This window comes from Spea bombifrons, chromosome 13 (assembly GCF_027358695.1).
Source record: "Spea bombifrons isolate aSpeBom1 chromosome 13, aSpeBom1.2.pri, whole genome shotgun sequence".
NCBI lineage: Eukaryota > Metazoa > Chordata > Amphibia > Anura > Pelobatidae > Spea > Spea bombifrons.
Window position 1 is genome coordinate 1,791,693 of NC_071099.1, and position 23,190 is coordinate 1,814,882.

Below are 23,190 nucleotides of genomic sequence, written 5' to 3' on the forward strand. Positions count from 1 at the left end.
TGTAACATAATTGCAAAAATGCTTTTAAACTTGAACTTGGATTAGCAGCAAACGAAATGTGCCATTGGAACACAGGAGTGATGGGAGTGATAAAGGGCCATTGGAACACAGGAGTGATGGGAGTGATAAATGGCCAATGGAACACAGAAGTGATGGGAGTGATAAAGGGCCCCTGTATGCCTATGAAGATATTCCATTGAAATCAGCTACAATGTTAATGTTGCACTGTAGTTCTGATCCATTTGATGTTCTTTTAATTGTTTAATTGATGATTTTGATGGATAACCTATTTATTGGTGTTGTATCATATGTATTTATCTATCTAATATTGTTTTTATTGTTGTATTTATTGTTTTTGTGTACTCACTCAGTAGTTCAGGTTGAGACGATGACCCAATCTGGGTTGTGTCTGGGTGATATAGTTTCTGAAACACTTCTTGATGATGGGTTGAACTAGAGGGATAATTATAATATATGAAAATATCTCCAGCTTAGTTACCCTCTGTAATTTTGCCAGACTTGAAAGCATATTGCATCGCATAGTTTGTTTGGCAGACAATTTGGCTTAAAAAAAAAGATGGAAACAGTCCATTTTATGAACAACAACAAACACAATTAAGAGAAGAACATCAAGGGCGAAAACGGATAAAATGCCCCTTAACAAGTAGAACGTTATATATAACCTTCTCACAGGATGGGAGATCCAGAGGCTGGGGCAGCCCTGGGAAATTTCCCTGTTAAAATATGAGCCTAGAAGAAAATTTTGGAACTTTGATAAGGTGCATTGTGCAGTGACACAGAGAACCTTCCTTTCCCCTCAATATTGGCTTTAAAAAGGAAAGTGCGTCATATAAGTTAAAACTTGTAAAAATAGGTTTCATGTGGAAATATTTATATATTTTACAATCCAGTAAAAAAAAATCACTTCTTCTAGTTACATTATGCATTTTGTTACGTTTCGGTGAAAAATAAGCTTACAATTTAAAAATATCAAACAGTTTAACCAGACTTAACCAATAATGTCATTTTTTGGTTGTATAGCTGAGTAATCTAAATATTGTTTCAGTGATGTCTGGTAAAAAAAAAAAAAAAAAAATCTGGACACTACTGCCCTTCAATTCTTTATCATTATCCCAAGAAAAGTCCTGTATATTTGGACGTCAGAAGACGACCAAACATTTTTAATCAGAACTTGTATAGCCATAGAGTTTTCAAAATAGTATATTTTCCATTAACTCCATGGCCAGTATTTTTCCAGGAACATGTTTATAGCACATTATGAGTTATGCATTAGATCATTTTACATAAAATAGGTTTAGGCAACAGTACCATCTAAATGTGAAATATTAGTAAGTTAAACACTTATTTTGGGTGAGCTTTTACTAGCTGTAGAAATGTTTTATTATAGTAGTTATTTGATCACCCCGAAGGAACACCGATATAGAAAAATGTTTAGCTTAATGTTATCGCATGGGCAGATAATGGTGAGGGTCTGGGCATGATGCAGAAGAATTAGACCCCTGAATTTCATACCTTGCATATTATGCACATTTTATGACCCGTTATACAAAGTTCTGGATTGTATTACTTGTCAAATTTTATAGTAATAACAATTTTCAGATTAAATTACACATATCACAAATTAATGATGTTCCCAATATTCTCATTATGACAGTGCCACTATTTTACACCTGTTTCAATAAAGGAATTTTATGTATAATCCGTGACTGTTGATAAGCTTATTTGTCATTAATATTATAGCACCATCCCGGGAATGTGAATATATATGCCATTTATGCTCTTTGGGCTGTGCTCCCCTTTCAGTATATATTTTGTGCATATTTGAAGGTTATTACCACACAGGTCATTAATAGTGTCCAGAAAAGGCTTTAAATTGCATTAGAGTCCCACTGATTCAGCTCCTTGGTAAGCAGTATGCTTAATTAGATAGCACTTGCTGAAATTAGGGTACTTTGATGTAGTGGGGGGGGAGGGGGCTAAGCAATATATGACCATATAGTGTGACCAAATCTCCAATATTTATTCTTGCTCGGTTTTGTGTACTTTAGTATTTTATACTACTTTACTTTATTATTTTAGCAGCAGCCCGGGAATCTCAATGTGGATGCTTTTTATGCTCTTTAGGCTGTGCTCCCCTTTCTGTATGTTTTTTGTTGAACATACCTACACTCACAGTATCATACACCCACAGTATCATACACACATACAGTAACATACTTACACCCACAGTATCATACACCCACAGTATCATACACACATACAGTAACATACTTACACCCACAGTATCATAAACACACCACCATACACAGATACAGTAATATACTTACACCGACTTACAGCCTCACTTACACACACAGATACTAGCACATACCTCACATTTCACATTTTTTTTTTATATCTCACACACACAATCACACACTTTGTTTTGTCAGCAGTCATGCAACACATTGAATTAAATTCCCATGAGACTCAGCCAGACATACTACTTCCATGATGCCTGCTGAGCGTCATGGGAAGTGCAGCAACAGTGAAGCTGCAGATGCTAGCAATGAACAAAAATTCTCATCATTCTCACCCAGCCAGGTGTCCACCATAATGCTGGCTAAGTATCATTGGAAGAGTAGTCTACAGCAGCAGAGATTTTTTTAAATGAAAAAAGGCTAATGTTAGCCTCCCTCCCAGGACCCTTACACACACACACACACACACACACACACTGCCCTTAAACACACACACATATACACTGCCCTTACACACACACACACACACACACACATACACAGCCCTTACACACACACACACACACACACACACACACATACACTGCCCTTACACCAGGGCTCGACAAATCCCATGCGCCAGGTTGCCATGGCGACAGATAATTTTGTCCTGGCGCCTAGGTTTTGTCAGCCTCTTACATCCAGAAAAAATTGTGGATGTAAAAGCATACAGAAAAAATTGTGGATGTAAGAGGCTGAGTCACCACACGGGGGAGCTGCTGCTGTCTGCCCAGGAGTCTGGGCAGACAGTACAGCCACTCCGAGCCCGCCCCCGAGCCTGAGATCACTCCCACGGAGTGAGCCTGTAGGCTGAAAACGCGGTTGCTGCAAAACCAACAATCGTGTTTTCAGCTGCCACAGGCAGCTTCAGGGAAGGAGGTTGTGTGTTGATTGGGTCCCCACACAAGTGTGGGGACCTGACCCAACACCCCCCAGCTGCCTGATCGCTCCATGAGAGCGACAGTGCACCGTTAACCCCTTCAATGCCGCGATCGCGGCATTTAGGGGTTAATTCCCGTTTTGTACGGGGCTCTGCTGCTGCAACAGCAAAAACGAGCCCCCACAAGCCCTTTGATGATTCCTGTAGGCATGGAAGCCTACAGCAGTCATCAAAGACTCCCCCCTGCAATGGCTGGTCTATAGACCAGCAATTGAGTCCCAGCTGCCAGAGGCAGCTTCAGGGACAGGGGAGAGGGTTCTTTGGTCTCCACATGAGTGTGGAGACCAGCCCCAACACCCCCCTGCTGCCTGACCGCTCCCTGAGAGCGACAGTGCAGCGTTAACCCCTTCAATGCCACAATTGTGTATGACACATTCGTGGCATTGCAGGGGTTAACATTTGTCCCCACAAGCTTGTGGGGACTGAATATCAGTCAATGCTGGGCTCCAATGGAACATCAGCATCGAAAGAGTTAAAAAAAAAAATAATTAAAGGAAAAAAAACAGCACTGACCTGAAAGTCCAGGGTGCTTCCAGGTCAAATGCTGTGAGTTTAGTGAGTGGGCTGATGATGATCAGATCACTTCTGACCAACTGTTAGTTTTAAAACTTTTTTACCTGGCGCCTAGATTCACAACAAATTTGTCAAACCCTGCCTTACACACACACACATATACACAGCCCTTACACACACACACACACACAAAGCCCTTACACACACATACACAGCCCTTACACACACACACATACACAGCCCTTACACACACACACACACACATATACACAGCCCTTACACAAACACACACACACAGCCCTTACACAAACACACACACAACCCTTACACAAACACACATACAGTGCCCTTACACACACATATACATGTACACTGCCCTTACACACACACACACATATACATGTACACTGCCCACACACACACACACACACAGCCCACACACACACAGCCCTTACACACACACACACACACACACGTACACTGCCCTTACACACACACAGCCCTTACACACAGACACACACAGCCCTTACACACACACACACATATACACTGCCCTTACACACACACATATACACAGCTCTTACACACACATGTACACAGTCCTTACACACACACATACACAGCCCTTACACACACACACACAGCCCTTACACACACACACACCCCTTACACACACACACACAAATACACAGCCCTTACACACACACATATACACAGCCCTCACACACACACACAGCCCTTACACACACACAAATACACAGCCCTTACACGCACATATACACAGCCCTTACACACACACACACACACACAGCCCTTACACACACACACACACACAGCCCTTACACACACCCACACATGTACACTGCCCTTACACACACAACGCACACACATGTACACTGTCCTTACACACACACACACACACACATGTACACTGCCCTTACACACACATACATGTACAATGCCCTTACACACACATACGTACACTGCCCTTACACACACACACATACACTGCCCTTACACACACATACACTGCCCTTACACACACACACATGCACTGCCCTTACACACACACACACTGCCCTTACACACAGACACACATGTACACTGCCCTTACAGACACACACGTACACTGTCCTTACACACACACACACACACTGCCCTTACACACACACACACACACACACACACTGCCCTTACACACATACACACTGCCCTTACACACACACATATATACACTGCCCCTACACACACACACATATATACACAGCCCTTACACACACACACATATACACTGCCCTTACACACACACACACGTACACTGTCCTTACACACACACACAGCCCTTACACACACACACACACAGCCCTTACACACACATACACAGCCCTTACACACACACACCTTACACACACGCTGCCCTTACACACACACACACACGTACACTGCCCTTACACACATATACATGTACACTGCCCTTACACACACACACACATACATACATATACACTGCCCTTACACACACACACATACATATACACTGCCCTTACACACACATACATACTGCCCTTACACACACACACACATATACATGTACACTGCCCTTACACACACATATACACTGCTCTTACACACACACACACACACATACACTGCCCTTACACACACACACTGCCCTTACACACACACACAAGTACACTGCCCTTACACACACACACACGTACACTGCCCTTACACACACATCTACATGTACACAGCCCTTGCACACACACATATACACAGCCCTTACACACACACACACACATATACAATGCTCTTACACACACACACATACATATACACTGCCCTTACACACACACAAACACACATATACACTGTCCTTACACACACACACTGCCCTTACACACACACACATACATATACACTGCCCTTACCCACACACACATACACTGCCCTTACACACACACACACACACACATATACACTGCCCTTAAACACACCCATATACATACATATACACTGCCCTTACACACACATGCATATACACTGCCCTTACACACACACACATATATATACACTGCCCTTACACACACACATGTACACTGCCCACACACACATGTACACTGCCCTTACACACACACACACACACATATACACTGCCCTTACACACATATACACTGCCCTTACACATACACAGCCGTTACACACACACATATACATGTACACAGCCCTTACACAGATATATACACTGCCCCTACACACACACACACATACATGTACACAGCCCTTACACACACACATACACTGCCCCTACACACATATACATGTACACAGCCCTTACACACACACACATACACTGCCCTTACACACACATATACACTGCCCTTACACGTATACACAGCCCTTACACACACACACATACATGTACACTGCCCTTAAACACACATATACATGCACACTGCCCTTACACACACACATATACATGTACACTGCCCTTACACACACACATATACATGTACACTGCCCTGACACACACACATATACATGTACACTGCCCTTACACACACACACACTGCCCTTACACACACGCACATGTACACTGCCCCTACACACACACATATACATGTACACTGCCCCTACACACACATACATGTACATTGCCCCTACACACACACACATATACACTGCCCTCACACACACACACTGCCCTCACACACACACACACACACACTGCCCTCACACACACACATATATACACTGCCCTTACACACACACACACACATACACTGCCCTTACACACACATACACTGCCCTTACACACACACACGTACACTGCCCTTACACACACACACACACTGCCCTTATACACACACACACACACGTACACTGCCCTTATACACACACACACACACACACATGTACACTGCCCTTACACACACACACACACATGTACACTGCCCTTACACACACACACATACACGTACACTGCCCTTACACACACAGACATACACGTACACTGCCCTTACACACACAGACATACATGTACACTGCCCTTACACACACACACATGTACACTGTCCTTACACACACACACACACATGTACACTGTCCTTACACACACACACACATATACTGCCTTTACACACCAGCTAACAAATACCTATACTGCTCTTACACACACATACACTGCCCTTACACCCCTTTCTCCCATCCCTAACATCTTCCACCATCCACCATCCTTCTGCCTCCATCCTGTATCCTACGGTGAGCTGAGGTCTGTCACTTAGACTATATGCAATTGATCTATCAGGTGCTGATTATCTGTTTAGCAAATACCAACTCCACAGGAAATAATCAAGGACAGAGTGCAAGTGGTTACATACAGCAAAAAAAACAAGTCTATGGTTAAACATTGCAACGGCAGAGATCTATATTGAAATAATCCTACCTCAGATCACTCTAAAACTAATGGAGAAGTGCAAAGCTGAGGAAAATAAAAATCTCAGTGGTTCTGTGAACCTTAAGTTGATTCTGCTGGGTGGCTATTCCACATATCCACCACCCTCTTGTTAAAGAAAGTCTCCCTTACATTAAATACAACTTTAGTACATTAGCTACTTGTAAAAAATTCTGGGGAAGCATAATTAATGTTCAAATGACAATTAACCATTTCAGTGCCTGTAAGGAAAGCTGTGCTTTAATTTACCTCTACAGGCAAGAAATAATGATATTATAATTTAGGGCAGCTTCTGTTGCAGGCACTGTGTGTGTACACTACACACCTATCCCATACTGCCCCTTGCCTTTTTGACTCCTTGTCAACATGGTCTCTGCATATGTGAAGAGAGATCAAGGGAGGCCAGAAAATGACACAAATACAGGACTGGGGCACCGAGAGAGACTATTTTGGGAGCAAAGAGTTTACCGTATTTGCTCGATTATAAGACGAGGTTTTTTTCAGAGCAAATGCTCTGAAAAATACCCCTCGTCTTCTAATCGGGGTCGTCTTCTAATCAGACCTCAAATAGAGGTCTGATTAGGAGACTAAGATCCAGATCCCCCGCACCGCTGCAGGGGACCTGGATCCTCCTGTCTCACCCGACCCCCCCCCCCATACACACACTTACCGGTGCTTCCTGCTTTGTTGCCGGGGCAGCGGGTTGACGTCTACGCGATGCGCGTAGACAACGTCCGCTGCAGCCGGAAGGAGGTGTGGCTAGCAGCGGGGGTTGTCTGCGTCCGTCGCATAGACCTTCCCCGACTGTCAGAGTCGGGGAAAGTATACGCGACGGACGCATACAAACCCCCGCTGCTAGCCACACCTCCTTCCGGCTGCAGCAGAAGGCGACGTCAACCCGCTGCCCCGGCTGGAAGCACCGGTAAGAGAGGGGGGAGAGCGGGGGAAGGGGGGTGAGAGAGAGAGGGGGTGAGAGAGAGAGGGGGGGAGAGAGAGAGGAGAGAGGAGAGAGAGAGAGAGAGAGAGAGAGAGAGAGAGAGAGAGAGAGAGAGAGAGAGAGAGATTGAGAGATTGAGAGATTGAGAGAGTTAAATGGGGGTATAGGGTGTGAGTGTTAAATGGGGGCATAGGGCATTTCTGGAGTGGCGTTAAGGGGGCATTTAATAGAGCACTCTGCCTCCTGAAATGCCTTATACCTCCCTATATGCCACTCTGCCCCATAATATGCCTTTTAACCCCCTAAATGGCAGAGTGGCATATAGGGGTATAAGGCATTTCTGGAGGCAGAGTGCTCTATACAATGCCTTTTAACTCCCTTAATGCCACTCTGCCTCCTGAAATGCCTTATACCTCCCTATGTGCCACTCTGCCCCATAATATGCATTTTAACCCCCTAAATGCCAGAATGGGATATAGGGGTATAAGGCATTTCTGGAGGCAGAGTGGCACATAGGGGGTCAAAAGGCATACCATGGGGCACAGTGGCATATAGAGGGTTAAGAGGCATATCATGGGCCACAGTGCCATATTGGAGTGGCAAGCCTGGGGGCAGATGTGCGTAACTGGGGGACAGTTTGGAAAATACAAGAAATAAAAACAAAAGAAATCTTTTTCTCAATCATAGCTTTTATTTAAAAAAAGAGTTTACATGAATTAACATTTACTGGTAAAACTTTTTTCCTTTGGGGTCGTCTTATATTCAGGCTTTTTCTTTTTTTCCTAAGTTAATATTCAGATTTTGGGGGGTCGTCTTATAATCGAGCAAATACGGTAGTTTCTGAATAAAAAATGCCTCCGAATAGAGGCTGCTAGTGGTCAGCAACAAATAAAAAATAGATGTCCAGGAAACAATGTCTGATATGGCAACTCTAGCACAAACTCCGCTGTCACATCTTATGCTGTTGCACAAGTTTTAAAGTTGGAAGACATTGATATATTGTGGAATATTAAATGTTTCCTAGACCCTGGTTCTAAACCATACCTCCCTCTTCTAGCAAAATCATATAAAGAATTGTAAGCATTAAGAACTAGGTAGTTTGTCTTTACAGCAGTGAAAGACTAAATCAACTGAAATTGTGTGCATTCATTTGGGTTCCCAACATGATAAGACTAACCCTACATTTCTCCATAAAATTCACAAATGCATTATTCATCTAAATGTTTCAACCAGCTACATAAACAATGAATAGTTTCCTTAGTGGTAGATTTTAATTACTAATATGGGATAATGTTCACAATGATAAATATCGTTATTTTATGAATTGCCTTTTCTGCTGTGCAGGCCAAATAGCACCACCTAGTGGATGATGTGTGGATGAAAATCTTTAAGTTCAGATGTTAACACATTGTATGTTGGCTTGAACCTTCTCTTGATGTCTGCCTTCACTATGTTTAAAAAAAAAAGAAAAAATGGTTCTGCACGCAACTCCCAGAAAGCTGGGTGCTAGCAGGAAAAAAGGGACATCATAAACCCTCTTGAAACACAAAAGCTTTTGTTTGATCTCGCTTAATAAAGTATCCGAAAGATTGGAAGCTGTTTGGAGTCCTGGGATTCGTTTTCTTTGTTTGTTCACTATGTTTTTAGGGACAATTGCCAACTTCTCTCTTGAAATAATTTTTAGCATGTTGCAGAGAAGGAAATTCTAAATTGTTTAGTTAAAGTTCGTATATGCACACACATAAAGCTTAGCAGATAATCATGTTTTCCTGGATATATTAACTAAAGGGTTTGAGTTGAAAAAGTGTAAATGAGTTCAAACAGCAGAGTTCCAACTTATCATCAAATATTTTCTTCATTGTTCATATTCTATGTATTATATGTATTATCTGCTGTCTGGCCCTTCCTGTTGCTCTGATGTTGGCAAATAAGCTTGCATTCTACATGGATAGGGTGTTATGGATTCAGTATTGAGCCAAGACACCAGTTGACTAAATTAGCATTATTTTATCTCTTAGGGGTGTATCCCAATAGGGTATATTGTCTAGAGGATTGTTTTTCTTTTTTGAAGTACATCTCCTAGTTTTTCCCCTCTCATTTTCCATTGTTCCCCCCCCATTTCCCCCCTCCCCTGTAGTCTATCATCCCCTGTTCACTTTCATAATTACCACATTATACCTACCCTATATCTGACCTACTCCTTTTTTTTAGATTAAAATCTCTATAGGTTAAAACATAACTTCTATGCCAACCAGTAAGAAAAATACCAAAGAAACTCATGTATCAATTCTTAACATCTGAACCTAAACACAAAATAAACGTAAAAGCTGAAACACAACTCTCCTCCAAGCTCTACTGACTACTATCCGACCCCTCTAGTGTGCCCAGAACATTTTCATTGGACATCCTGTTTCATTCTTGCTTTTCTGTAAAAGTCAATTGGTCTTCTATGTTTTCCCTCCATCTATACTCTTTTGCTTATTACCGTATTTGCTCGATTATAAGACGACCCTGATTATAAGACGACCCCCCAAAATCTGAATATTAACTTAGGAAAAAAAGAAAAAGCCTGAATATAAGACGACCCCAAAGGAAAAAAGTTTTACCAGTAAATGTTAATTCATGTAAACTATTTTTTTTAATAAAAGCTATGATTGAGAAAAAGATTTTTTTTGTTTTTATTTCTTGTATTTTCCAACCTGTCCCCCAGTTACGCACATCTGCCCCCAGGCTTGCCACTCCAATATGGCACTGTGGCCCATGATATGCCTTTTAACCCTCTAAATGCCACTGTGCCCCATGGTATGCCTTTTGACCCCCTATGTGCCACTCTGCCTCCAGAAATGCCTTATACCCTTATATCCCATTCTGGCATTTAGGGGGTTAAAATGCATATTATGGGGCAGAGTGGCATATAGGGAGGTATAAGGCATTTCAGGAGGCAGAGTGGCATTAAGGGAGTTAAAAGGCATTGTATAGAGCACTCTGCCTCCAGAAATGCCTTATACCCCTATATGCCACTCTGCCATTTAGGGGGTTAAAAGGCATATTATGGGGCAGAGTGGCATATAGGCAGGTATAAGGCATTTCAGGAGGCAGAGTGCTCTATTAAATGCCCCCTTAACGCCACTCCAGAAATGCCCTATGCCCCCATTTAACACACACACACCCTATACCCCCATTTAACTAACACACACACACACACACACAGACACACACACACACTCTGTCTCTCCCCCCCGCTCTCCCCCCTCTCTTACCGGTGCTTCCAGCCGGGGCAGCGGGTTGACGTCGCCTTCTGCTGCAGCCGGAAGGAGGTGTGGCTAGCAGCGGGGGTTTGTATGCGTCCGTCGCGTATACTTTCCCTGGCTGTCAGAGATCAGAGTTCCCCGCACCGGTGCGGGGAACTCTGATCTCTGACAGTCGGGGAAGGTCTATGCGACGGACGCAGACAACCCCCGCTGCTAGCCACACCTCCTTCCGGCTGCAGCGGACGTTGTCTACGCGGATCGCGTAGACGTCAACCCGCTGCCCCGGCAACACAGCAGGAAGCACCGGTAAGTGTGTGTATGATGGGGGGGGTCGGGTGAGACAGGAGGATCCAGGTCCCCTGCAGCGGTGCGGGGGATCTCGATCTTAGTCTCCTAATCAGACCTCTATTTGAGGTCTGATTAGAAGACGACCCCGATTAGAAGACGAGGGGTATTTTTCAGAGCATTTGCTCTGAAAAAAACCTCGTCTTATAATCGAGCAAATACGGTACGTTTCCTTGTCTTGTCACACCTCTTCCCAGGTGCCTTTGGTCCGTTTTGACCCCATCCTTCTTTACCCTCCTTGTCCTGTCTTATCTCTCCTCAATGTCCATCTTGCACATCCATATCTCCTCTAATCTTTGGGATGTATCCACTAAGAAGGTAGTTAACATTAACAGGCGAGTTTCAGTTTTAGCTCCCTGTCTTTTAAACATAGAAACATAAAACATAGAAACAAGTGACCCTATTGATTGAACTATGCACCCTCCTGTAGTGAAATGTGCCAGGGAAGGACAACTCCCGCTCCCAAAGCCTCCGCGTTTTGCCCCCATTATTCTTCTTATACCATCCCCCCCTTATACCCGTTTTGCACCCGAAGTCCTTTTCTTGTCAATTGTTTGTGCCTTCATTACTTGTAATACAATTTTAAAGACTCAGAATGAGAATCCCAAGCTTCCCTGCAGCAGTCTATGGAGAGTGGCCCCTATTCAGATGATCTGTTTCTGTTTGTGTCTTTGCACTACACGAGGCCTCCCGACTGACCGAGACTATGCAGTGTAGAAGAGGGCAACTTAAACTGAAAAATGCAGATAATTTTGATAGATATTTTTGATAGAACTGGGTTATACAGTATTGTTAATACACATTAAAAGAGCACGTTTCCAGGCATTAACTATGACACGTTAATATATAGTGTCTTGAAGTGCATACTAATTACATCCTTACAAACATGCCGACGTGCAACAATTTGTCCTTTTTAGTTAAGTCATAGTATGCAGAATGACAGAACATGACACCCTCTTGAGGAATGGTTATATATAAAAGATGACAATAAATGTGACACATCTGCTCGCCGCAGAGGAGAGAGAGAGGGGCGACGAGCGGGTACTGACAGCTTGGTAAGCGAAAACCACTCGGCGCCCCTTTCTCTTTTGCTTTGAAAAAAAAAAAAGAGAAAGAAAAAAAAAAGGGCTTGGGGCAGCAAAGTGTCCCACTCGGCTCCATTGTCGGGCCGGCCCTGCTTCCTGCCGTCAGGACCTGTGTGATTATGCCTCCCTATAAAATTTTTGCTATCCTGTTTTTAAGTTTTCAGTATTTTTGTTTGGATCAGAAAGTCTTTGGGATGAGGAAAAGAAAGAAACACAATGTGTTGCTGGAACATTGCATGAATGAAAGAACGGGTGGCATCATCACTTTGGAATTTTACAACATGTTCAAGTCACGTGGATATATCTGGTGGTTGCGAGCGTGTTGCGGTTATGCACGAATAACTAATATACAGTTATATTTAATTACTAAGTAATGTCAAATTAAATATTATTTATGTTTTACTAATCCGCATACATCGTCACTTAAACACAGTGGTATGAAATCTCATACCCATATTATTATAGCTTTCAATACAGTGATATTTTGTTTTCCTTGTCTGTTTCATGGATACCTAAAACATTTTTTGTACAAGAGCAGTTGAGGATCACGCTAGACATCCTCTTTCTAATGTTCAGAACTTTATGGTGAGCTCTTCTGAATGTTTTCCCAAAATGAATGACAAACAGGTGCATAATCAAAATGACATTTCTTACCTGTTGATCAAAGAGTTAAGGATCTCTCCAGCAAACAAAGAAAAGAAGCTCCCAATGAAAAATCCAATCTATGGTTGAGCACCCAAGAAGAGACCTGATCACAAGCCAACATGTTAGGTTCAGGGGAATTCATCTTCCCTGAAAGAGACAAGAGAGGAGAAGGGAAGTAACTTGTTGAATCCCTCACCTATCTCCAGATGTTGGTTCCATTGTTCTCTGGCATAGTAAGACCCCCGGGGGCAGCACAGAGGCTTCTTGCTCCAGTAGAGTCACCTGATGGTATTTTCGCAGTTCTTGTAGGCCCAATCCCCCAGATTGTCTGGGAAACGCATAGAATACATCTGCAGAAACAAGGCCTCTTGGGTTCCTAACCATATCTAATAAAAGCTTACGTACATCTCTAAAAAAGGAATAGTTATCGGAAGGGCTTGTAAAAGGTACGCGATTCTAGGAAGCACATTCATCTTCAACACACTAATACCCCAAACCAAGTGATTTATCCCAGGAGGCTAAGTCTCTAGTCAGGATAGGATGCAGTGGGCTAAAATTATCCTGAGATGCTATCAATGTTATTCAAGAAAAAGTACCCAAATATTTCTAAACCCTACTGCACCACTTAAAGTGAAGTTTATAAGAATCTATAATGCCCAGCTGCACATTAATGTTCAAAATCGGAGATTTAGAGTAATACATGTTTAATTTTGTTTAATTTGAATTGAAACGAATCATCTGCAAAGGCAGTTAGTTTATGCTCTCAGTTATCCAGGGTTAACTCTCACAGCATTCGGAAACAAACATGTTAGGAAACAGAAGGCAGCATTGTCTCGTATCGTTGGTTCAGGAAGAGCACCATTAATTCTAACTCTAGCAGTATCCAAGTTAACATTTGCTTTACAAGACCAATTGCTGAAAACACCTCATGAAGATATACTCAGTCCAACCTAGCATTATAGAGTGAAGAGTATTAAGCATGAAATGTTTTCTGTGGTCATTTAGGCTAGTGTGCCATGAGGATTCTTAATTCTTTTGGATGTAAGTCGACTACCTCTTCTGTATAGAAGGACAAGCAAGCAGACAGCCACTTTTATTTCCAAATTCATAGAATTGTCTCCTTGTGAGCAGAAGGGACCTCTGATGGCTCAAATGCACTCAATGCAGTACTTTGGTTGTAGGTCTCATCCTATCCAGCGAGTGCTTATGGCTAGATTCTAAGGTACCAAAGTGTTGGAGGATTTCCACCACCTCATGTTTCTGCTGCTGTTTTTAACCAGTTCCATGCCAGATGATGTAGCCTCGGACAGCATGCTTGTGGTCCTCCCATGCTACTGGAGCAGACACTTCAATCTCTGCTGAAAGTAGAGAAGTGTTTAAGCTCCAGTTAACAAGGGGGAAGAGACATTGATAACAACCGGTGCAGAATATGACCATGTAGCAATCCTAATTTTAGCTTCAAGAGCTTAATTGTGGAAAATATAGATGTTCTATCTTAGTGTAAAGGTTAAGGGGGGAGAAAAATGGATATAGTTTAATTATATTATAATGTAACGCCCGCCAGCATTCCACCAACTGGGAAGAAAGGATGTAGCAGATATGTGCTCCACCAAAGGACAGGCAATGGTGTGCACGCTGTGGCTGATGAGGCGTCAACCCCAGGTTCCAAAGAAACATTGAAATCCCCTAGCTCCCATATCCCTTCTTGAAATGCCACCAGATCCCTCAACATCCAGGAAAGAGACGCAATGTATAATAAATATTGCAAATGATACCTTTTACAAATATGTATCTACCCAACGAGTCACTCTGAATCTATTTTAAAACAATAAACGATATTTCTGGCAAAGAGGCCTTGTCTCTTGTAGCAAAATTTCATATCTATCAAGAGTTGGCCTGAGATCGGATTGAGATCTTTGTAATGCATCATGCGAGGCCTCCATTTTCTCTACACCTTCTGTCAGACTACTGACTAAATATTTTTAAGTTAGTTCCCCTGGTATGTATGTGTTGAATTATAAGCAAAACAAAAATCTCTGTCAGTGCCCAAAATGTTCAAGGAAGGGCAGCCCTGAGGGCAAGTATCCCTCTGCCCTTATGCCAGCCCTTCTTTTAACACAGAGGGGCTCCCCAAGACTCTAAAATGTAGTGGACAGTTTGTCGGGAACATTTCTTAGGTGTTAATCTCTGCAAGAAAGGGCCCTCCTTTTCGAGTGTACTCATACCCGTTATACCCCCACCATAATGCCTTAAGACTACTGTACTTACCATATGACTGCATTTATAGTGTCTCCCCTTCATTATACTGAAAAGCTCTAGGTATATATGTTAGCGCTGTTTAACTATACAAACATGTACATAGGTTTGTGATGCAGACATAAATGTAGTAAGTCTAGAAAAGTTCAAGCGTACACAGTGTGCCTTATGGAAACTTTCAAATCAATGTAAGACCTCCTTATCTCTGGATGGACAGGTAATTGCCACGACCTACCAATGTAATGATGAAGAATTCAAGTTAATGGAGGTCAGAAACACAAGCAACGATGTAACCAGGTTTTTGGTTACACCCTGAAATTACCCAAGGCAGAGCTACGGAAGTTAATACACATCTTCTGACCCAGGATGGAGCTCTAATACCTTCTTTACAGATGTATGACTTTTAAACTGTACGTAAAACCAAATATGGATGATGATATACAAAGTATGTGACATTTAAATGACCGAATCGACATAACTTCCTTTACTACATGTATTAAGCCATATGCATTGCATTAACTTGTAGTGCCAGCAGAGTTTATAACCCTATTATAACAGGGGGAGAGGGAAAATCACAACCAGAATTATGTAAAAAAGATAAAGACAACACAACATTTAAATAGAATACAAAGTAAATATACTGTATATTTTTAAGCTATACATTTTATAAAATAAATGTGTGTAGAAAGCAGACAGGGCACAAAACTCACAAAATAAAAACAAGTATCACATTATTTTATTATAAAAAAATGTTTTTATAGTATATAAACTATAAGAACAATAAAAACTTGATCTGTAACAAATGCTCGGTCCCATACAGAAAAATGTATCCTCTCATCAAAAATAGAAATGATGATAAAAAATTAAACATATAATCCCATAACCAATATGGGATTAAAGGTGCTGTCCCACCTACTCTGCTGAATTGAGCATGTATGTTAATTGCAGTTTTAGAAACATAATTTGTACTGATGAATTCCCAAACCATTCAGAATTTTTCTGAGAACTTTTCTCATTTGGCACAAGCAAACATGGACAGGTTGTCACCATAGGAACTGAAACAGCTCCTTAAGAGTTTCAGTTTTATTGTTATGCGTTCCTTCAGAGCAATGTAGAAAATTAAATATCTGCAAAGGCTGTTTTTATTCAAGAGTACAATGAATGTGTTGTCTAAGTGGAACTTTCAGCTCAAACAATCGTTTCAGTTCAGGGGTTAAATATGTCATGATGTACAGCGTAAACCACTTGATGGAGTAGTGGTTAGCGGGCTGGGCTTTACCATAATTTATTAATGAGACTTTGTGACTTTCAGACACATTCAGTGGCATAACTACAGGGGTCCGTTTCTCTACAGGGGGCCTGGGGCAACGTCTGTGACCACTTGTTCCTGTCTCCTTGTAATGGTTCAACATTTTTCAGAAAGGGCCCTTCCTACCTAAACCGGTCCAGGTTTGAAGGGCCTTTTCTATATTATTTTGAACCGGCACGGGGAGACAGGAATACAGTGGGAATTTTTTTTTACATGTTACCATTTTTTTTTTAATAAAAAAAAATGTATATATAATTTTTTTAATTTTATTTTACCAATTACATTGTGATTAGTGATCTGGGCTCCATTGACCTGCATGATTGAATGCAGTACCTGTTTTCAACCTGCAGGGGGAGCTCGTGAGTTCCCAATGGGGTAGGGGGTTGTGTTGTTGAATGCCTCGATAATAAGGCATGTCAGCAACACTGATTATGTTTAGGAAGCGATTGCTGATTGCTTCCTAAGCTCTGTTTCAGCTGGCCACTGCTGCCATCTTTGATGATCAGTTCTGCGATGTAGGTATTTAACAGCAGCCCGTACATGTACAGGCATTGCCGTGAAGGGGTTAACTATATATATTTTCATTACCAGACCAAAAATACACAATAACAAAAATAAGATAATGACCAATTTAAAACAAAAAAAGGAAATCCTTACTTAACACAAATGGGAGGGGGGATATAGAGAAGCCATCTAGTTTTAAAAAGGACACAGCACCATTTTAAAATCAATAAAAATAAATGAGAAAAAATGGTATAGTTCAAAATCATTCTTTAATCCATCAGGCAAAAGAGTTTTCAAATTAAAAATCAATTTCATCTCTAGCGTTCTGCCAAATCTATCCCTGTGAATTCCAAATAACCAGGGACTACTTTTACGATGTGTGGAAAAATGAAGAGACACTGTATGTTTATCATAACTCTTTTTTATGTTTCTGAGATGTTCTTCTATCTTAACACGTAGGGCTTTAGTAATCCGTTCTACATATTTGGAATCCGCAGAGGCATCTTAACATGCGTATGGTATTTTTAGATTAACAGGTGATCGTGTAGTTTTTATCTGTAGTGTATGATTTGTAGAGGTTTTATTACTCCCCATAGTGGTTCTGCACGTTAAACAACATCCACGTCTCCTAAAACCTTTAATCTTTTTTATAGGATTGTCCTTATTTGAATCATCTCCCCTGAAAATTAGACAAGACATTTGATTTTATTATTTAAGATAATTTTTATACTTACCTTCTGTTTTCCTGTCTTCTACATATACTTAATCACGTGGTTGATTAACTACATTCCTGTGTGCGTAGTTGTATGCTATTGCTTTACTACACTATAAATACTGGCCATTGAATGAGTGACAATTATTGCACCTTAATGACCTATTAATATGAGATCTCTCCAAAAGCTGAATTCTAGTATATGTGGACATCTTCTCTCTACTAAAAAAATATTATAAATTAGAACAGAGAAAATGCAGAAGGCTGCAGAATAGTAGAGGAATAGTTGGATGGATGGAACCAGTGGCGGAACTACCGGGGTCGCGACTGCGACCTGGAGTTCTGCCAGTCAGGGGGGCCCAAGGGGTGCCGAGCGGTTGCTGAAAACGACCGCTCGGCAACTCTTGGGCCCCCCTGACTGACAGAAATCCAGGATGCCTCTGCTCCCTACCGCTGCCGCCGTCGCCTCTGCTGCTGCCGCCGCCGCCGCCGAGTGCAGTGTTGGGAGCGTGAGGCGTTTGTCTCGGGTGCCAGCGCTTCACGCTGAACGCCGGCATATGACGTCATATGCCGGCGCTCAGCAGTGAAGCGCCAGCACCCGAGACAAACGCCTCACGCTCCCAACACAGGAGTTGACGGTAAGTGACCTACAAAGGGGGGGTAGGGAGGGAGTGGGTAGATCGTGAGAAGGGGGTAGGGAGGGAGAGGGTAGATTGTGAGAAGGGGGGTAGGGAGGGAGATCGTGAGAAGGGGGTAGGGAGGGAGAGGGGAGATAGTGAGAAAGGGATAGATGGGTTGGGGGGGCCCTTAACAGATTCTCGCACCGGGGCCCTGAGGTTTCTAGTTACCCCCCCTGGATGGAACTGTAATAAATGTGACCAATGGGTTTTATAATGTAGAGCATAATCACTTCAAGGGAAAAGCCACATCATAAAAAATACTTAGAAAAACCCAGCTGTAAAAATACAGAACTTATAAATCCTTAATACCTTACCGTAAAACCAAAAGTATAGCAAACACCAAAGTATGTGTAGAATAAAAAAGCTAACAGTAAATATTGGGAAGGGCAAACATTTTAAAAGTACATTGAGACAGAGAAGGAAGATAGATCAACCTCCCGTTGATCTCATTTTGAAGCCCCCTCATTTCTTGAACTTGCCTCCTTAAAGTAAGATGGGCCATCATTCCCTTCCAATCAGTTAACATCCCAATGATTCGGCATTGTTGTTATAGGTTAAATTTAAAGAGATGTGGATTCTAGATCTCAATTTCCATCTTTTTTAGAGGTGCCTGGGATGCTGGGAACCTTGTTATAGCCAACAGAAGCAGGATGCTTCAGAAACCAACTCACTGCTCCATTCTTAGTCCTGTCTTGGATATTTAATTTATTCTGGGGGTCTCTGTGTGTGGCAGTGTACCAAAAAATATAAATATTATATAAAAATAAGAATGTTATCACATTTGGTTTCCACCTCATTGATGTGATATTTTTGAGGATGTTGAGGTTAGGTAGAATAGGTTTTGCTGTTCTTTGCCTTGGTCTGGTCCTACTAGACATTTAGTGACATCAATTTCTGAACATAACAAGGGTTTTTTTTCCCATTCTGTTTGATATGATAGCGCTCTACCATTGACCTTTATACACTGTAGGCTTTTAAATAAGGGCTTCGGAGATTTTTAATTTCAGAAAATTGTAGGGCTTGGCCACATGCCTATGAGATGTTCCTCAGCATACTTAAAAGATATATATTTATAGTTTGACGTCACACTGGTTCTCTGGCTGAATGGAGCTCCTGTCAGCACATAATGATAACTGAAGCTATCTCAAAATGTCACGTTAGTACATTATAACCTTTATAGACAGGTTTTATCACAATTAAGCAACCTGTCAATGAGTCAATATGGCATCACTCCCATAATTAGCTACATATTGTTCATATAAATATTCTGAAAGGGATGTTAGCAACTAAGACACAGTGTATTATATATATATATATATATATATATATATATATATATATATATATATATATATATATAGCCTGCCAGTGCACAATATGGTAATACATTTTTTTTTCTAAGAATGTTTTTCAGTAAAAACCTAAACTGTTACACAAACATTAAGAACTATAAGACATGTTTTTTTTGTTTTAAGATATTTTATAGAAGTTTATAAAAAAAAAAAAAAAAGATACATATATAAGATACGAAATATTTGTAATGAACTGAGCGTTGGTTAGGAACATATTGTTGTAATAGACAATTCTACAAGGCTGAATATGTAAAATTTATATACATACCCTCTGTAATATAAGCAAAGACCAGTTGTACTATACAACAATATGGAAAACCTAAAGTGTTACACAAACATTAAGAACTATAAGACATGTTTTTTGAACAGTTTCCTATGTTCCATTACCAAAGTTGAATCAATAAGTTTAACGCTCATAGCTAATATTTGCATAAACTGCAGAGTGGTTCTGTGTTGTAGTAGGTAAAAGACTCTGTAGTTGTAGGAAATAAAAAAAAACAATGCACTTCACACTAGAATTAAACGAAGTGTGTTGTACCATGCTACTGCTATAGGATGAAAGAAGGACACAAGTAGGGTGGAGATGGGGAATATTACTGTCTGAGAAAGAAGAGTATGGGAAAAATAATGACACTAAAAGAAATACGAGGATGTGTAAAATTAATGTGTAACAGGAAGGGTGTGAAGGAGGCAGTAAAATGCAGAATGAACATCAAAAGCTGAATAAAAGAGAAAGGCAAATGTCTCTACACCAGACTGAATGAAATGTTACTAACTACCTTCTACCCGTTTCTAACCGGATGTCTGCATAATTCCTAAAACTCAATCTGTCGAAAACTGAACTGAATGTATCTTCCCTCCTTCCAACAATAACATCCCTTCAACAGTTCCAATATCAAAAGGTGCAATCATTTTTTTTATCCCCCATACTGCCTTGGCGTCAACCTTGACTCTGATCTATTAGTTACCCCTTATATACACTCTGTAGTAAAGACTGACACATGCATCTTAAAAACATAGCCAGTGTTTACCGCTTCCTAACATCCCTCATACCCTCATACCAGTCTTGCACCCATACAATCTTTCATAAACGCTGCTGTTGTAAGGAAAATAAGTCTAACTAGAAACAGGGCCCGTGTGTGAAAATTGCCCCGTGGTCCCCCAACTTTAACAGCAGGTCTGTGTCATCGCAGCCCCCAGACAACTTGTCTGTGCCTTCTTTGCCCCTTGCCCCCCTTCCAACATATGTACACACACTTACTCATACTCACTAAAACACATACCATCTCACCCCACTTGCACATCCATGCTCACACAATTATACATACATACACACAATTACACACACAATTACACACACATACTCCCTCTCTGTGTGAGCAGCCTTGGTTTCTCTGTGGGGTCACATGACGTACGGGGTCAGGTGACGATGCATTCCCATCTCGATATTTTAAAATCCATGTGATTTTAGATATTCGACAATCTTGTACTTTAGCAGTTTCTATTTATTTCCCCACTACTGATGTAAGACTAAACTCATGTGTATCAAACGGCTATTTGGTCTTTTTTCCTAACTCAGGTCCCGTTCCTACATTTTTATCTGTAAAAAGGAAATAAAAATATTAATTGAGGCCATCAACTAGACCTTTATCCTCTTCTACATACTTTCCATCTGTTGTTTTCAATCTAACTAACCCTTGTTTTCAATCCTTCAAACAATCACTCAATGCACATAGTGGTCCATTTTGCTGGCTTTCTTTAGTTATTGGAGCTGGAAAATGAGAAGGCATGCTGGAGGAAGTGAGCATTGCTAAGTATTTAAAGTGGGGGTTCTCTTAAAAGGACACTTCAGCCATCACATATACTTTAATGCATATAAATGCTAAGTGGTCCCTTTAAAAGCATGGGAGGATTCTGCAGAATCTATGCCTCAACCATACGGGGGGGGGCATTTGGGGCTAAGTCAGGTGGATGTCACCCAGGCTCACGTAACGTGTGACACGCGACTCTGCAGTAGTAGTGCATCAGGTTGCACAGTGTGTGAACTGCACTGAAGCTAAGGACTCTGCAAGAGGCAAGAGAAGTGAGAGGCAAGAGAAGTGAACTCCCTTTGATGTATGCGAATTGAATTCAACTTGCTACCTGATTTATTCCAGAATCATTAATCACAGGCTTTGTACCTTAGGAAATGTACAGCCTATCCCTACTAATGTGGAAGGTATGCCAGAACAGTTAAAGCCAAGATTCCACGTGATCATTCTAAAAACAGGTAAGAAAGAGTGTCCAACAGCACCCAGAGCTAAGCAGTGGAAACTTTTTTTTATTTTAATAATTTGGGCCCCACAAAATGTTTTGGCCCCGTCCCTTTGTCTATTGTTTAAATGCCCTGGAGGAGTTAATGGGAGAGTGTGTGGCAGGGCGAAAACTTCCATGAAGGAAGATGGGCAGATTCCCAGTGCAAAGTGCTTCAACTGGCCGGTTGCATTGCTCGTGCCCCCTCCGCTTTCAGAAGCAGATCTGACAGAAACACACGATGGGGCCTCTGTCTCTGCCCAAAGCCCAAAAAGACCTAGTTACAGCTCTGGTGTGTTGAGTCTGGTAGGAATGAACACACCAGACTCAACACACCAGAGCTGTAACTAGTGTGTTGAGTCTGGTAGGAATGAACACCATATAAATGGGTTAAGCAGTGACTAGTAAACCAATTTATCTATTGGGGTGAAAAGTAGCTGCACATTAGACACAGAAATCATAATGTGCCATCACACTAACATACTGAGCAAAATATATATGATGTCAGTTTTTTCTTTGGGTTACAAAAAAACCCATAATAGGTTGGGAAATGCTGTGCTTATTTCTTTAAAATGCAACCATAGGCATACCTACCTCACCTCCCCAGTTGAGCCC